This window comes from Bidens hawaiensis, unplaced genomic scaffold, assembly GCF_021521415.1.
Source record: "Bidens hawaiensis isolate Kalapana, Puna unplaced genomic scaffold, B.hawaiensis_p1.1 tig00020673_1, whole genome shotgun sequence".
NCBI lineage: Eukaryota > Viridiplantae > Streptophyta > Magnoliopsida > Asterales > Asteraceae > Bidens > Bidens hawaiensis.
The window spans coordinates 286,913-295,996 of NW_027493172.1; the positions used below are offsets into that span (position 1 = coordinate 286,913).

Genomic DNA, 9,084 nt, shown 5'->3' on the forward strand with positions numbered 1-9,084 from the left:
TTGTGATTGTGGTTTTTATAATCTAAGAAACGGTTTAGAGCATTTGCATTCAATTCCTCTACCATATATTTATATATATATAAATATGACTACACTAAAAAGCATTGCATATTCTCTCTTATGTTCAATTAAATAATACTTTTTGTACCTTTATCATTATATTTTATCTCTCTTTCACTCACAATCACTTTTAGAAAATATTATACGGTATGAACAGTGAAACTCCAAATTTAACTTTCCCATATATATTTTCTCTCATCTACTCACAACCACTCATAATCATATATAATTTACAAAACTCTCCCAAACAAATATAAGGAATAGGCCGAGATGCTCTTAGAGTGTTGCGAGGTGAGGAGAGAGAAAATGCAGAGATTTTTTATATATTTGAAAAGCTCATATAGCATCCTATAAATTTTTAATATATTTTGAAAATGGTTGTGAGTGAAGGAATGAGAAAAAGTAATTATAAATGTATAAAAAAGTATTATTTGATTGAAAATGAATGAAAAATATTGTGATTTTTAATGTAACTTTGGATTTGAAGGTAAGAAAAGGGATTTGAATGCTCAAGAGCATTCTCAGCTCGTCCCGTATCACCATCTCTATAATTACACTAAAAAACAACACTCTTAGTTCTCTTGTTCAATTAAATAATACTGCTTTATACATTTATTTTCTCTACTCACAACCAATTTTAACAAATATTAAAATATAAATGAAGACAAACAACATTTCATCAAATTTAAAAAAATCATTAACTTTTCAATCTTTTTTACTCTAACCTAACAATTCATCACTTTCTTCATTCAACCCTACCGCTTGCTGGTGAGTAAGTTAATCCCTTCATTTCCCCATTTTTCAGCCATCTTCTTCTATATTCATTCCATCGCTCTTTTGTATGCTGTAATATGATATTCCTATTTCATTCGTTTAATTAGCTGCGGAATTCAATTTGTGTTTAACCTAACCGTCAATTTAGTTATTATTATTAATCAAACTGCTGCCTTTCGATAATGTGTCTCCTTTAGAATTATACCTACTAAGCTTTCGTTGTCGTCAGCCTTGCGTTAGATCTCCATCCTGACACGCGCCTGTATTTTATTAGGTGCGGTTTGTAATTGCTAGTTTCATTATTGTTCCGTCTTTGGATCATGGAATGTTGTGTTTGACTCTTTTTCTCTATGAGCATTAATATGAGTCGTGTTGTTCATTCGATTAGTAGTCAATACCGTTGTAACTTTAAACGTTTTAAGGCTTCAATGCCGTTCTCATTTAGAAAACGTTGGAATCTTTTTGAGTAGTTATTCAGCATTCAGAAATATATAGCTACTAAGTTTTTTTTGCCAATATATGGACACGTGCCTGAATTTCGTTAAGTTTTTGGGTTTGTAATTGCGGTTGTTCCATCTTTGGATTATGATGGAATGTTGTGGTTCTTGCGTGTGTTGGTGTGAGCATTAATGTGATTGCTTGTCGTTTTGTTCTTTTGGTTTAGTATTCTATACCATTGTAACTTTAATGGTTTTAGGGCTTCTGAATTCTTACCTGCTTTATTACAATTGATGTTATTTTATTTTCTTCAACTTTCTGGGCTCCAACAACCTTCGTAAAGCTAATTTAACATCATATGTAAGATGACTACAAAACCTTTTCAGGTTCTCTAATGTTCTGTTATTTAACCAGCAATCCAGATCCCTCTTTTTGCAATTTCTAAAGGCTTCTCAGTTGTATATATTCATGTCCATAATTTGGGGATTTATTAAGTTATAGTCTTGCATGTGTTTAATGATGCCCTTGAGTGGAATTTGGATATCTTTGGTCATAGTTACTAGATTTGATGTTTCTAACATAATAGAAGGGTTTATTTTTGGTTTGAGCCGTGATTGTGTACTATAAGTAAGTATTGGGTCAGATTAGGGAAGAACACTAATTATGAATTTCGCAACTATTTGACAGATTCTGTACTGATATAAAAGTTTGTTTAATACGCTAAAGTTGCTGTTGTAGTTTGCTGTCCAAAATGTGTGTTTATGATGTTTTGTTGAAGCTAATCCGCTTACTGTTACATACGTCTACAAAAGTCGAATTAAGTGAATCGAACCGAAGCAGATCACTTATAGTATTTTTTTTTTTTTTGGTTTTAGAAAAATTAATATCTTTGAAGGAAATCTGAATTTTATTGTTTTGGTTTATGTTAGAAAATCTTTTAACTAGTGGAAAAGTTCAAAAATTGAGCCCAAACAAGTATTTTAATCTGTTGAACTCGCCATCTATTTTCATTGTTCAGCTCTTTTAACAACATGAAAAACCATTGTTCAACTATTTGGCAACATGAAAAACCAAAAGCTCTGCCCTCACTCTCTTATCTATCCAAGGGATGGAAGGGCAGAGTTCGTGTCTTTTTGTTTATATGCATTTGTCTCTATCTATTCATAATACATATATGTAATTGTTAGACATGACAATTTAAAGTGTTGTTACTAGCTTCCAGTACACGTCATTTAGAAAATGATGAATTGAGGTGCTAGTAGTTTTATTATTGTTCTATCTTTGGAATTTGGATCATGGAAAGTTGTGTTTCTTGCGTGTATTAGTATGACCTCTTTTCTTTATGAGCATTAATTCAATTACTTGTCATTTTTGTTCTTTTGAGTAGTATTCAATACCATTGTAACTTTAAAGGTTTTGGGGCTTCTGACCTGCTTTATTCTAATTGATGTTATTTTATTTTCCTCAACTATCTGGGCTCCTAACAGCCTTCACAAAGCTAATTTTTCATCATATGTAAGATGACTTGGAACACTTATCTTGCTCAGCCAAGCTTCGGTCTGTTATTAAACCAGGAGTCTAGATCCCTTTTTTGGCAATTTGAAAAGGTTCCACAGTTGTGTATATAAATGCATTTGTTTATCCATACCTAGTAAATCCCACCAATAGTCAAAGCTATCAGTAGGGTTTGGGAAGGTGGGATGACCTCTATCCCTAGGGATAGAGAGGCTGCTTCCAGCGAGACCCCAAGCTCCAGAAAAAGAAAAAACAATATAATAAAAACATTTATAAAATATATACTATAGTAGTGTAGTATTTAAACAAAAGAATATAAATAAAAATACATAGATTAAATAATAATATTAATACTAAAATTAAGAAAATACTAAGTAAGTTTGTGATCGTAAAGCATACGTCTACCAAACCTATATCTTCCCTTCTAAAGGTCCTTAACCTTAATCCTACGTTTCCAACAAGTCCTATTATCAACCAAATCCTCAGAGAGGCGCATGTCTATCAAATCATGCCTAATCCTCTCATCCCAAGTCAATTTAGGTCTGCCTCTACCCCTCCTCCCTTTTATAATAATATTTTCTCCTGATCTAACAGGAGCCATCGTCTATCTTCTTTTCACATGTCCAAACCATCTCGATCTCTCTTCCCTTATTGGATATGCTATCCATTTATAATACATTTATGTAATTGTCGGAGATGACAATTTCAAGTGTGAAGCACGTGAATGGCTCTGATGATGTCGTCCCTGTCCCCGGGATGGTTTGGGGACGGAAATGTGTTCGAAACGTTTCCTAAACGAATCCGGTTTTATGGGGACGGATCCAACACCGTAACGAAAACGTCTCCGGCGACCCTGTAGTGAATTCCGGCACTGGGCCTGCAGAGTCTGCCGGAAAACCAGGAAGAAGATAGAGGCTGAGTAAGATAGCTGCTGGAACATTTCTTTTAGGTTTAAACAGTTTTGTTTTTACAACATTTAATCCCTTTATCTTTCACTTGTTTGCATCTAGTCCCTAAAACTTTTAAACTTTTACATAAAAGGTTTTTTTCCCCCAATCTAGTCTCTCTAGGTTTGTATATTTCATTTGAAACCCTAGGTTTTAAAGTAACGTATTCAATTCTTAAAAAATATATATCTATTTTGGAATTTGTTTAATATATTTTGTTTTTTATATATATTTATTGCCGTACCTTCACCGTACCTGTATCTTAGATTTTTGAGTTTTTCCGTTTCCCGTTCCAGTATTGTCCCCGTGGCCTGTTCCCGTACCTGTTCCTGTGCTACATAGGCTGTTACTAGCTTTCATATGTGTGTCATTTAGAAAATGATGAATTGAGGTGTTAGTAGTTTTATTATTGTTCTATCTTTGAATCATGGAAAGTTGTGGTTCTTGCGTGTATTGGTAATTTAGTATGACCTCTTTTCTCTTTGAGCCTTAATTCGATTACTTGTTTTGTTTTTTCAATTAGATTCAATTCCATTGTAACTTTAAGGGTGTTAGGGCTTCTGACCTGCTTTATTGCAATTTGTGTTTTTTTATTTACTTACAACTTTTTGGGCTCTAACAACCTTCACAAAGCTATCATATGTAAGATGACATAAAACACTGATCTTTCAAAATTTGCTCAGCCAAGCTCCATTCTGTTATTCAACCAGGAATCTAGATCCCTCTTCTTGCAATTTGAAAAGATTTCTCAGTTGTGTATATAAATGTACCGTGCTTTTTTTTGTTGATATGTATCTGCCTATCCACATATATGTAATTATTAGTCGTGTTCTAAGTGCTCTCTTATGCTGAAAATTGTCTGCACTAGTTAAGGAAGTCCTGTTTTTGTTCTGCTTACTTATCAAACAACTTTTCGTGTAACATCTATGTTTCACTGCAGATATTTTCATTCTGTTGTGATACATGAACAGTTTCCATGCATAGTAAAACTGTTGACCAGAAAATATGCATGGTCAGAAACCATGTGATCCTAGCATATATGCATGTTTTGAGTAACCAATATGGTCAAAGCAAAGAGAGATTGATTTAGAAGTTGCAACTTTGCGCAATGATGGAAATTATCTTTAAAGTTCATTGATAATCTAACGGTATAACCAAAAAATTTACCCGCCTATTCGGATTGGCAGTTTAATAAGACTGAAATACAAGAAAATGTGCATTCTTTTCGTAACTTGTACATTATTATGTTGCATGATATGCCTTAACGTGTCTTTTTGGTTTGTCTTTCCTTGTGTGGTCTGGGCTTCTACTATTACAATATTTACACTAATTTAAACAAGTTAATTATTTTGTTTATTCTGTATTATTAAATGTTGTATACTTTTTATGATTATCTGACAAAAAAAGGTTTTTGATATTATAGAAAGCTGGAACTTAAAATGTCTCCTGCATCCAAGTCAAAGTCAAAGGACAAACGGGCTGCTGTCAAGGACCCACAAAAGTCAACCAAACCTACATCCAATGCTAATGCTAACACAGGCGTCCCTGGTAGCGGTTACAATCCACTTTTAGGAACTTTTCATACACTTGACACTACACCTGTGTTTACTGTTCCACCTATTCACATAAACGGCCGCTCTCGTAATATTGATGATACAGAGGACCATAACGGGAACAACTCCGTTATGGGAGTTGAATATGATTCAATATCCAACAATGGGAGTTGGTCAGGTGAATCTGAAGATCACAAAGAGAAAGCATCTCAAACATCCAACCGCCACGACACAATTCCAGGGGTCGATGACGATAAACGTGAAAAAATCCGCCAGAAAAATGAGAAAAAACATCAAAGGCAAAAGGAAAGACGGGCTCAAGAACTTCATAAAAGATGCAGCGGTTATTTAATGTCAAGAAAGCTAGAATCACTTGCTCAACAGCTTGTGGCAATGGGATTCTCTTCAGAGCGTGCAACAATGGCTCTTATTTTAAACGAAGGTAAAGTCGAACAATCAGTTGCATGGTTGTTTGAAGGCGGAGAAGATTCAAACAACCACCAGGAGCATAATAACATTGACGGTGGCGGTAATTTGAAAATTGACATATCAGAAGAACTTGCTCAAATTCTTAAATGGAAATAAAGTTTAAATGCTCAAAGCAAGAGGTGGAACGCGCTATTGTTGCTTGTGAAGGTGATCTTGATCAGGCAGCTGAAACCTTAAAAGTTCAGAAACAGGAACAAACGCCTGCCACTGTGGCGGCAAAGCTCGAGGAAACTAAGGTTTCATCGACCTCAAGAACGATTTCAAAAGCTATACCTATACACCAGAAGCCTGATGAAAAAGATTTAAATTATAACTACACAAAATCGGTTGCTACAGTGGGACCCACATCAACAGACCCCGGGATCAAAAGCTTACAGTTGCTAAAAAAGATTCCGCCGAATTCTGATTGGACCAAACAGCAACATGTTGGTACTCCATCTGTAGAGAAGCGGTGGCCCGTGACCATAAGTGGGCCAAATTTAAACCCTTCGGTTTCTTACTCTTTAGCTTATCCATTACAGGCGGCATCAGCAACAGTTAAAAACGAGCCCCAGTATGCAAATATTGCAACCGAGTTAAAGAATATTCAGTTAGGGTCGGTTCGGGAACCAGTTATTATGATGCAGCGACCCAAATCGAAAAACACACCCGTAAGCGTAACCTCGTCCTCGTCAGCATCTGATTGGAATCCAAATATTGTTGATCCGGTAATGAATATGAATTTGAATGTGAATTCAAACGGGTTTTCACATGGGCCCACCACCACAAGAAGCTTTAACAGTGCAGGCTTCGGGGGCTAGGTTAATAATACCCAACTGTTTGACCAACTCCATTATCAGCAACAACAGCATCTGTATCCATCAAGCAGTGGGCCGCTTGACCATTTTAGTCAAAATGCTCAAATGGGTTCCATGTGCCAGTACAGCAATAGTGGCATGTGGAACCGGACAGTGGGGACCTCCACCACTACTCCAACCCTAGCAGCTGCTTCTTCTCTCGGGCTTTTTTCCGGACTGGGCTCAAACGGGTCGTCGGGCCCATCATCTCCAGTAAACTGGAACACATGTGAGTCATTGCAGTTCGATTACACAAACATAGACTGGAGTCTAGACCGGCTTCCTCTTCCATCTAGCAGCCCATCAAGGCCCATCGGGTTGTGGATGGGTCCATGGTGGGGTGGGGGTAAGGCCGCCACTAGACCGCCAGCGAATGGTCTATTGAACGGGAATAATGGGCTTTCGATCGGTTTCCATTCGGATGGGGTAGGTGCAGTGGGTTCTGAAGCGTCTGCAGGTGGGTCTCGGGGTTGGGCTTCGCCTTTTGAAGAGAAAGAGTTGTTTAGTTTCCCCAGGCAGTTTGTTTCTTCTCCTTCTCTTTAGTGGTGAAGGAAAAGATGGCAAACAATAAGATGATAGGGGATGAAAAAAACAATAAAAAACAGAACTTTTAAACATATGTTGTTGGGATCTGATGCTTTTCTTATTTTCTAAATCGTGCTTGATGCCTTTATCTCTTGTTTATGTTTTGCTTTGCGTGTTGATTATACTAGGGACAACGATAGTCGTCCTTTTTTGGTAGCCGAAATATACATCGAACAATGCTGTATATTTCGGCTCTGGAAACAGGCTGTTCTCATCTTTCTCCTTTTTTCTCTAAGTTTTATGACATAAAATTGATCTTTGATAAATTAGAAACTGATGGAAGTATGAATAACGGAAGTTGATGTGATAACTTGTCACAATTTGTAACACTTCTGGCAAGTTCCATGTCGACTATGAACTAAGAAATGCTAACAGACTGGATGCGAGGAGAACTTGATGGTTAAACTTGCTCAGGTCGGAGTAATTCAAGGATTGATGACTGGACAATATTTTGCTTGGAGGATGTTACACAAATTGCCCCAAAACACATCAAAACCTATGAAATTTCCAAGAATGATTTGGCTAGCATGGTGTAGAAAATATGAACATGGGCTATGACGAATTGAGATGTGTGTGTTTTATCCATTGTTTCGAGCATTCCATACATGCAAGCGTCTGAGAAATGCACAAACAAGCATGATTATTTAATTATGTTATCCCAGCCCAAAATGTGATGTTATTCATTCATCTTTGTGTTTATTCTGCATTATTTGCCAATTATTGTTTTTGTTTCTTGTTATACACTTTGGTCTGTTTGGTATGAGGTAATGGATTGGAGGGGTAATGGAACGAACAAGGGAATGAACAATGGAACGGATAAGGGAATGAACAATTGAATGAAATGGATTATTCTCATACTTTTGTCTTGTTTGATTAACCTCTATGAATGGAATGAATCATTATTTTATGTTGTTTGGTCGACATAGAAAGAAGAGGGAATAAAATACAAACGACAGAGATACCGTTATCTTAAGATAAAGAAAACTTAACAAAATGGCAACGGTGGCGGGGACGATAGTGGTGGTGGTGGCAATAATGGGGTGATGCTGTTAGTCGGGGCCGTCTCCAAGAATCATGAAAAAGTTTTGGGCCTAAGGCGAAAAAATTTGGGCCTTAAATTAGTTGAGTATTTGGGTATGAACACTTTTTTTAGAATGACAACTTTCTTGTGTGTTAGGCCACCGCACTCTCCAATATTGAGAGTCCCGTTGCCCAACTCTGGTCAGACTATGTTGTCTTAATCGGGCTCATGCTAGCTTCAAAGTTTGGCTTGGGTGTTCCCTGAGAAATCATGTCACCGACTGCCAGTTGGCAGTTGTGCCACCACAAGAGCATAACTCTTTGCGTAACATAATGGGAGACTAAACCCCGGGTGGGCTCAGGATTCGAACTGACAACCTCATAAACTTGGGTCTCCATTGGAGAACCCAAGCCTCAAATATTTATTTTCAAAAAAAATAAATACAATTTAAAAAATAAATAAATTTGGGACTATCAGGGTGTCGGCCTAAGGTCGATGGACCACTCAGCCCTACCTCGTAGTCGGCCCTGCTGTTAGTGTGGGTGGTGACGGAGGTGGCGATGACGGTGTTGTCGTTAGTGAGGGTGGCGATGGTGGTGGCGGAGGTGATGGTGGAGCTGGTGACGGTGGTGCTGGTGGTGGTTGTGGCGGCAACAATGTTGCTGATGATAACGATGGCTTTGGCGGCGACGGTGGTGGCTGTAGTGGTGCCAGTGGTGGCGGTGGTGGCCAGGTAGTGGTGGTAGTGATCAAGTAATGGTGATGGTGCCGGTGGTGGGCAGGTATTGGTGGTGGCACCGATGGCGGTCAGCTGGTCTCGGTGGTGGTCAGGTGGTTGTGGCAGTGGCAGTAGCAACAACAATGGT

The 9,084-nt window shown here is 37.6% G+C and overlaps 1 pseudogene across 1 annotated transcript; it reads left to right on the forward strand.

The window, feature by feature from the left end:
* Positions 1-811: 811 nt before the first annotated feature.
* On the forward strand, positions 812-7,155 carry LOC143561383 (uncharacterized; annotated as a pseudogene). The gene is made up of 2 exons (XR_013140295.1): positions 812-828; positions 5,162-7,155. The product of XR_013140295.1 is annotated as an uncharacterized LOC143561383 (transcript).
* Positions 7,156-9,084: the final 1,929 nt, after the last annotated feature.